A 9,168-nucleotide genomic window follows, 5' to 3' on the forward strand; every position below is an offset into this window, starting at 1 on the left:
TAGAAAAATATGCTTCGAATATACTTTTGCGTAGAATATTGTCATTTCTTAATTTTTCAATCCTTGTGCTCCTCGAGGTATACTTAAGAAGCCTTAAAAAACAAGATTGAAATGTATAGAAAAATATGCTTCGAATATACTTTTGCGTAGAATATTGTCATTTCTTGATTTTTCGATCCCTGTGTTCTTCAAAGTTTGCTTAAGAAACCTTAAAAAACAAGATCGAAATGTATAGAAAAGTGTCCTTCGAATATACTTTTGCGTAGATTCGCTTGGACGGATTATTTAAAAGTTTGTGTAAATAACGGGATAATTTTCGGTAACTGATCCTGTTACGTTAAAATCTATCTTCGTCCGAATAACACTCCATGTAATGTTTTGCCATTATCGCGTAGTGGGGGTTTGTCTGGCAGCGGGTAACGATTGGCAGCCAAGATCGCAAGTGTACGACGTCAAATAATCGGAATTCGTGACGTTTGGATGAGAGATCCACGGAAATACGAACTCGTGAGTGTCACGGGAATTGTAACTCGCGAACGAATATTCCGATTTTACGTTACTATTCCGCACAGATAAGGTGACGGTCAAGAATAACGAAGCGTAGCGTTTGAGTCAAGAGTAAGAACTTGTTTATTTTTCAGAAAGCGGGATATTATATGCATTTGGTGTACGCGACTTTTGGACAGGTTCTTTGGGGTGTTATCCTGTTTACAGGAAATAGATAGAATATTGAATGATGATGCGATAGCGCAGACGAGTCGCACGTAAATCAGTTTAAAAGGAGTTTTATATATATATAAAAATCTCTTAAGCTGGCAGGACCAAATCAGCAGAATCATATCGGACTTAGTGGACTATTTTTATAGTAATTATTTTGTACTAATTTGTACCACAAGCAGTAATTTTGTACTTCCTGTCATTTTTAACAAAAACCGTGGCGACAGCTTAATATTAAACTAGTAGGACCAAACCTCCCAGGAAGCCAGGAAGTAAAGCTTCTTCTTGAAGCAGTTCCCTGGTTTAGGAAATTGCGCAAAAAATATGAAGGAGTTTTGATAATAAGTAGGGTTTTGCCCATCACTGTTCAGCACTAAATGTATTCGCTGTGTTTGATTCGTTTTCATTAATTTTGACGTTTGGCCTTGGTCCTGTATTTTAGGAAGGTCCCACAAACAAGTATACAATGTTTTATTAAAATCAGGGTGTAATACTCGGCGGTGGTTCCTTGTCAGGCTCGTCCGACTCGCCCGCTCTGCGGAGAGAGCCGAGTTGACCGAGACGAGTTGATTCGAGCGAGTTAGAAAAGTCCATCGAGCCTAGAAAAATTCGCCGAGCAGGATCTCGGCGAATGGAGTCTGTCGCTCGTTTTATAGTAGCGTGGTAGGAGAAGCAGCTGAGCATTTCTTTCCACATTCAGAACAGAATCCAGAAATAGCAGCCTCGTTTTCATCGGGCAGCCGTGTATCTATGGGTATTACCATTTCTATGCAGAAAAATCTGCTGTAATACCGACCGGTCAAATCGGAGTCGTCACGTGCCGTGTCTACCCCCTTAAGGTCGATTCAGACTATACGACAACGGACCGTCACGTTCCGGCAACGACACGACGCTGTATAAATTTTGGACATTGGGACAAAAAATAAACATACAAATTTTAAAACCTAAATACATTTTAATGAATCTTTAAACCTTTGACAATTATGTTTCATAGTATTATTACGTTTTGCTTCACTATTTACCTCGTGGCATTTGAAATTAGTCACGTTGATCTATTTATCTTTTCTTTAATTTACGTTGTAATTCTTATATTATATGAGTTTACCAAAATAATGTGTGCTAATATCTAATGCTGAGGTTGTAATAATTCTGAAATAAGCAGAAAGATGGTTTGAATGTACAACTTTGAACTGAACTTTGTTACATTTGATTATAGAGGTTATAAATGGTTCTTAAATTTTGAGAAAGAAGCGACTAAATTCAAAAACTACGTGAACGGCTACACTCTACATACTTCCTAAAAACAAATGGTGCAAAGTTTTGTCTGGGCGAATTTAGGCGATTTTTATAATTGAATAAAACATTTATAACTTCTACAATCAAATGTAACAAAGTTCTGTTGTACATTTAAATCATCTTTCTGTTTATTTCAGAATTATTACAACCTCAACATTAGATATTGCACACATTATTTTGTTAAAGTCGTATAATACAAGAATTACAACGTAAATTAAAGAAAAGATAAATAGATCAACGTGACTAATTTCAAATGCCACGAGGTAAATAGTGAAGCAAAACGTAATAATACTATGAAACATAATTGTCAAAGGATTAAAGATTCATTAAAATGTATTTAGGTTTTAAAATTTGTATGTTTATTTTTTGCCTCAATGTCCAACATTTGTACAGTGTCGTCCCACTGTGGCCCAGTGTCCGAGGGTTAAGTGTGAATAGTTCCATTAAAACGCGTGTTTTAATGTTTTGTCGTGTCGGTGCCGATACGTGTCGTTGCCGGAACGTGACGGTCCGTGTCGTATAGTCTGAATCGACCTTTATTGCTGCCTCAACCAGTTTTCCACGATTTCCACCACCACTAACCGGACAGCTGGATCACGTGCCTACCCCCACTCCGCTTCACTGCAAGAGCAATTATAGATTCATTCAGAGGTAGCCGCGCCAGTGCTATCCCGACTCCCGTGGCGCAGAGGTCGTTCTCCCGATCTCTTGATATTTCACCTTTCAAACGTTGAAAAATAAACGTGCCGTCGCGAAGAAAACTTGTACTACTCGTTATTGCGGTTCCCTCTGCATTACCACGGCAGTATAAAAGTTGAAGAACTCCTATTGCACTCCAAAGGGGGAATTATTTTTAGCTGTACTATTTTCGAGACGTGAGGTGAAAGTGGAAGTGCCTTTTCAGAGAAAGTTTCGTAGGGTATTTCTCCCTGATTAACATCGAATTACAAAAATAACTTTGGTAAGCATGCTTCTCGGAAATATGCTGTTCTTTCTTTTCTTTTTTCTTAAATTCTTTTTGTGACAGTTGAACAGTGTCTTATCATTTTTCCTCGTCAAATTCTCGTTCTTAATAAATTTGCATTTCTTTTAACCTCTCGATTATGAATATTAAATGGATTTCGTTGTTGTCGGCAATACCTACGCGCTTTTATGATTATTTTTTCTCGGAATGTCGTGAACTTTTCGTTCGTTGAACGGATCCCATTCGCTTTAACGAGAAAACATATTAAATGTTTTATGTTCGTTGTATCTCTAATGCTAACAGACTTAGGGTTGCCGGTATAGTCGTATCATTTCTTTTTTTTTTCTTTTTTTTTCTTGTTTTGTTTCTTCTGAATTACTTTACAAGAAACGATTATTAAGTATGTTTGCATATTTAGTTCATTTTTTATATTATAATTTACCTAAACGCTTCATGGCATAATAGTTTGAAAATTTCAATTTTCTTTTTTTCAATTAATGAAATTTACAATTTCAAACAAACTTTGTATTGGCCGAAGTATTTATTAGTATTTTAAATCCCGTAGAAATTACAAGTTTCATTGAAATATAATTATAACAATACTAAAGTAAATTGTATAATTACATTTAACATTGTAGAGAATATTATTAAGTTACCCCCGGTACTATTTAAAAAAAACTATTCGATAAATCCAATCACGTGAATATAAATACACGAATACGTATACTAAATATACAAATATATTTAATGTTTGTTTTACTTCTTTTAGTATGCTATATATATATAAAAAAAAAAAAAAAAAATTGAAAGTAATCGATGACTGGATATTGACGTTTTAAATGCTTGTGACAACAAAAGAGGAACGTACACGGAAGCAGGTTCATTTCCCCGAAGCCTTGTAAAATAAAATTCAAGCTTATCTGTGAGAGATAAAATCCGTGTTACCACTCATTCGGGGAACCTCTTCTCATTTATACTTGCTGGAAATCTTGCCCGATAACGAGGCCAACTACAGTATCATTCAGCAATGGTGACTGTTAAATTGCAATTCCCAAGAATCTATTTATTTTGATTGCAAACAATTTCATTCAATTGTACTCGGAATTCCAATTATGTTTTTTTTGTTTGTAGTTGAATGTTTGCACGCGAATGTTTCTGCGGTAATATCTTTCTTTTTTTATAGCTGTTGTAAAGGTTAACGTGGGAAAGATTTTCATTGAAAATCGTTTTTCAACTATTACCGTCGTTTATTAAACATTTATATAAAAAATTTTACATCGTAACAAGAAACTATCAAATTATATAAATATAATTTTGTAACTTATATTTTTATAAAGATTTATATGAACTAATAATTATTAATGAGAATGGTTATTAGACATCTTTATAAATAATCTCGAGTTCCGAACAATTATACTTATAAGAAAAAATCAATTTCAGTTAATATGCATCGAATTAAAAATGTAGTTTTTATACGAAGGTCATGCTGAGAGTTATTGAAAAGTTATTTCCAGTATCGAAACAGTTGCAACTGAATATTTGCATATATAATTGAGGACAAGTTAGAAATAGCATTTAATTGGTGTAGTATTGTACATGTTTGTTTTTTATGTACCTCTTTAAATAATTAACGAAATGAAATTTAATAATCGTTCACATTTACAAATTCTCGCTATAAATCGGTAATTAACATAACAAATTGTAACATAAAAACTATTTTACTATTTAGTATACTGGTCGAGGACAGATAAAATTTTATTCGAATACAAACACACTTCTTCGTTAAAAATAATCCATTCTATAATTCGAATCCTACTTTCTGTTTAACAAATAACGGATAAATAGTTGATTATTTTTTTCCATTCATTATTTTGTCTGGATTCGATTCGATCAAAGTTTAATTTTTTGATTCGTCGATCATAATTTATGAACGGGCCTGTAATCCAAGGGCCGTGGAGGCATCGATGAAGTTGACCAGTAAAATTAGCATTGGCTACGGCGAACTGTATGTATTTCGCAGGCGTACGCAGGTCATTAGCCCAGTTCGTCGTTTTCCGAGAAGACGAATTTCTAGCTAGACCCCTCCGAACAGGGTAGACCCACCAAACCCTTCTCTCGATTTATGATGCTTTCGAACCACCTTGTAACCGTCCAACGTGCATCGTAAAACTCGTTCGTTGCTTCTTAAAATTTATGCACTCCTCCTCCGGCCCTCTGTTATCGCTATACATATTTGAACAGAGTAATCACATATTAGCATTCTCATTCGTTGACTTAACGATTTTTATTCATTTGTTTGCAAATTTTCCCATCTCGTGCAATCTTTTATAAACGTTAATGTTATTTTATACATAATTACATTATATAAATTATTTTATCATCTAATAGACCGTTTATATAACAATTTATTTGCCTGCATATGTAACAGGTTAGATAGAAATAGCAAATACAATTTAATTACAATTTGTCCAATATATTATGTGTAATAGATATATTTACTAATTTGAGAATTTTTTTTTTTTTTTTTTTTTTTATTATTTTAATTTGAGAAATTCGTATTTGTTGTTGAGAACTGTTTGCGTAATATTTAGAAGTTTTGACTCAGCATTTTGGCAGGTAGATTATTTTACATAATTGTTTTGCATGCACATCTTTGAATAATTAATTACAGTCTTCGTCAGAAATTTAGATAAAGTAACAGCAAAAATAGCATCAAGAAACGAAAAACCATCACGTTCGTTGATTTATTTTTTTTTTACATTTCCTCGAACATTTCCGTAAGTTCTTTTTTGCATTGAAACATTGATAAACATGTCACATAAGTTCAGCTTCGTAATTGTTTCACATATATATAATAAAAATATATATATATATGTATATATATTTTTTCATTCTTTTCATATTTAAAAAGTACCAAATTCTTTATGTAAAATTTTATAAATATACCACATTAGTTTCTTTACGTTTCGCTTACATTGTACGCTATATTCTTGTTGATGACACGTAGATGTTTGAGGAATGAAAAAAAAAGTATTTCTGTGAATTTCTTCTATTTTTGTAGCCCTCCGTCAGGACCTCGTTCTATTTCCTCAAATAAAGCCACGACGTACAATTCTGCGAAGTCCCTCTTTGCTCGAAGATTTCTTTTTTTATCTCTCTTTCTCCTTTCGTCATTTCCACTCTCTTTAGCATTCCAGCGACAGAAGAGAACAGATGGTCGGTAAAAAAAAAAAGTAGACGGGACGATTAGAGATAAACGAAAAAAGTAGAAATTAACGAACGTTAAAATATAAAGCGTCAATCGAAAGATATTTAAAGAAAAACAATTGAAACGTGCGAAAGCAAAGCATAACAAATATTTTTGAGACTACAAGTAGCTTCTAATTTATTTATTTTATAATTATACACCCTGTATACATTTGAATCCAAATAAATGAATCGGAAGGCACTTTTAGTTATCCTCGAAATATTTATTATCCATTGTTTCGCCAATTGTAATTTATTTAGTATTAATAATTATAACTATAATCGGCGAAACAAAGGTAATAAATATTTCGAGGATACCTAAAGATAGCTTTCAATTTATTTTTTTGGATTCAAATGTATTCTAACTCATTTAACTCGATTCCGCGAATATACGATGCAATAAAAGCAAAAACGGGCGCATAAAAAGCTGTTGCATAAGTAGAGAACTTTAAAAAAAAAAAAAAGAAGTAAAAACGTGCCGAGCAGGTAATGTAACAATTTATTTGAATATTAAAACGTATCTGCAGCGTTTCATTCGAATGAATGGTTAAATTTTTGTTTGATCGTTGTAAAACATTTATACATTCATTCCTTACGTAAATCATTTATATATTCACATTATTATTTATTTTGCAATTCGAATGCTAATTATGGCTTGGCAAGTAACCGATATGATAGTTTATCTTTTATTTCTTATTTGAAATTTTTGTTTTGATAAGACATTTGATTTATCTTTGGTCATTTTTAGCGGAAATTATAAACGCGGCGCCAAGTAATCTCGAAGGGAAGTTTGCGCGAGGCATTGAAATTTATAGGCTAATTGTGGGAAGACAGTAGATATTCAGGAAAGATAACAAAAAGGTCGTCTATTTCAAATATAGTTGAGCTATTCTTCCGTTACGACCTTTAAATGAACAAAAAACGTGGGCAGTCGCCTTAGGTACTATATATTTCAATGTCATTTAATTTAACATTGCATATCGGTTATGGATTGGTGATTATTATTTCAGAGAAGTCTCGATAACAAAGTCGACTTGCGTCACGACATGAAACAATTCCGTATTTGATTACTTCACGATTCTACGAAATAATGTTTGACGATACTTCTAATTTACGACCGTGAACAACATTTGTTTGTTTGCCAATAAATTTGTTGAACGTGTAAAAACGTTATTTTTTCATTAAGTAATTTTCGTTCGAACGTGAAAATCACCGAAGGGATTCGAAAATTCTTTTATCAACGTTCAGCAAATTTTGTTTGGACTTGTTGCCAATAAGTTTATTTGTGACGCTTTAATTCATCGTTTATATTTCACAATGTAGAAACACGGCCAAATTTTGCTATCGAGGTAATGCACTTCTTAGAAAACAACATATTTATAACTTTTATAAATAAATGTTTAGGTACTATTTATACCGTGCTAATGCAATTTTAATCTTGAACATTGAACGATATTATAAAATTGACACAAAAATGCAAAAAAAGAGAACAGTCTTGTCTTAATAAATTATTATTTGAGAATAGCATGAGGTAGAATTGTTTAATTATAAGGTGTTGTAAATAGTATTTTATGGATATTTTTTACAAGCCTGTAATTTTCAAAATTTTAAAGTCACTCATACGTCTTTCTTAATATTCATCTTAATTTCTATCTCATTATTTTGTTCGTACCATCCAAAATATAAGAAAAATTATTTTTTTTTTATTAGTATTACGTGACTCGCCCAAACTTTATTTAAAGTTGAATCAACTCTTTACTTGAGTTTATAGTTATAACCATAATTTTATTTGTCAAATATATAATTTCGATTCGAGTAATGTTTATATTTAGATTCGTGAAAAATGTTAACTGTTATTGGAGGGTCTGATATCAAATTTACGTTATCTTGTCTATCGATTCGAGAACTGAGGGACCGCGAAGAATACAAAGAATTTTTTTGTAGAAACGTTTACGGGGTTCCGGATAATAACAATTTGTCGATGACGTGATGTGAAATCGTTTCTTCAAATCGCCACCGACAGCCGTCCCTTTTATTCGACACAATGAATGTTTATTCTTTTTTTAATCGTGACACAATTCCGGCGAAAGTGTTTCATTTAGTGGAATGTTGCGTGGCGAGTAAAATATTGATTCTTTTCTTCTGATTCTGTTCGCAGAAAAATCTAATAAGCTTCAACATTACACAAAGTGAAAACATACTTTACCATTACAATAAAGTATTTTTTCTTCGCGTACGGGGACCTAGTTTTCAAAAAGAAACAATTAACAATTTCGTTTACAATCGAAGCGTAGAAATAAAAAGGAATTAGGAATCGCAGAGTTAAAGATAGCATTATACAGGATTACTTTGTTTACCTCGGAATACATCCCAAACTTTGCCATTTAAATTGGTATTTGCAAGTGGTGTGCATCGTGTATTTTTATTTCAGTTTAAAGCTGGATTCAAATTATATGCGCACGATTTATCTCGCACGCGATGAACAAATATTTGAAAGAAGAAAAAAGCTCTGAATATGTTTGACGAATACAAGGAAACGAGTAGTCAGGGAAGTGGAGTGAGGTGGTAGGTTGCGAGTGAGAGTGTGGTATGGTGACAGGAAGGTAGGGGAGTAGTGAGAGTTGGAGTGGGGAGTGCGAGAGGCCAAGAACAACTTCTAAATGGGGGCTTGGCCTTCTAGCGTTGCGAAACGTTCGTGGAAAAGCGGCTCTGTGCCGCTTTACTAACACTTGGACGTTTCCCTGCCACGTGGCCCATTAAAAACACAATGAGAAAGGAAGGCAACCCGAGGTGCCCGCAACAATGTCGAAAGAGATTCGTCTCTATTCCTGTCAAGATTACTAGAGACCCTCTAATAACCGTCACGAAATAATGTTGTCTGATTCTGATATTTCTCTCTCTCTCTCTCTCTCTCTCTCTCTCTCTCTCTCTCTCTCTCTCTCTCT

At 33.3% G+C, this 9,168-nt stretch overlaps 1 protein-coding gene and 1 long non-coding RNA gene across 3 annotated transcripts in view; one reads left to right on the top strand and one right to left on the bottom strand.

Annotated features, from left to right (window-relative positions):
* The window catches only part of LOC128875556 (uncharacterized), a 21,858-nt gene that overhangs the window by 4,903 nt on the left and 7,787 nt on the right, over positions 1 to 9,168 (top strand). Inside the window, exon 1 of one of the 2 annotated variants that reach the window (XM_054121221.1) lies at positions 2,685 to 2,974. The exons of the other annotated variant lie outside the window; for it this stretch is intronic. The gene's annotated coding sequence lies outside the window, so the exon portion shown is untranslated. Of the gene's footprint in view, positions 1 to 2,684; positions 2,975 to 9,168 lie in introns of those variants that run through there. 2 annotated transcript variants of the gene reach the window in all.
* The window catches only part of LOC128875561 (uncharacterized), a 20,866-nt gene continuing 14,680 nt past the window's right edge, over positions 2,983 to 9,168 (bottom strand). The window contains exons 2-3 of the long non-coding RNA XR_008456847.1: positions 5,952 to 6,160; positions 2,983 to 5,200 (exon numbers count right to left, since the gene is read on the bottom strand). This is a non-coding gene — a long non-coding RNA (uncharacterized LOC128875561). The remainder of the gene's footprint in view (positions 5,201 to 5,951; positions 6,161 to 9,168) is intronic.

This window comes from Hylaeus volcanicus, chromosome 4 (genome assembly GCF_026283585.1).
Source record: "Hylaeus volcanicus isolate JK05 chromosome 4, UHH_iyHylVolc1.0_haploid, whole genome shotgun sequence".
Classification (NCBI taxonomy): domain Eukaryota; kingdom Metazoa; phylum Arthropoda; class Insecta; order Hymenoptera; family Colletidae; genus Hylaeus; species Hylaeus volcanicus.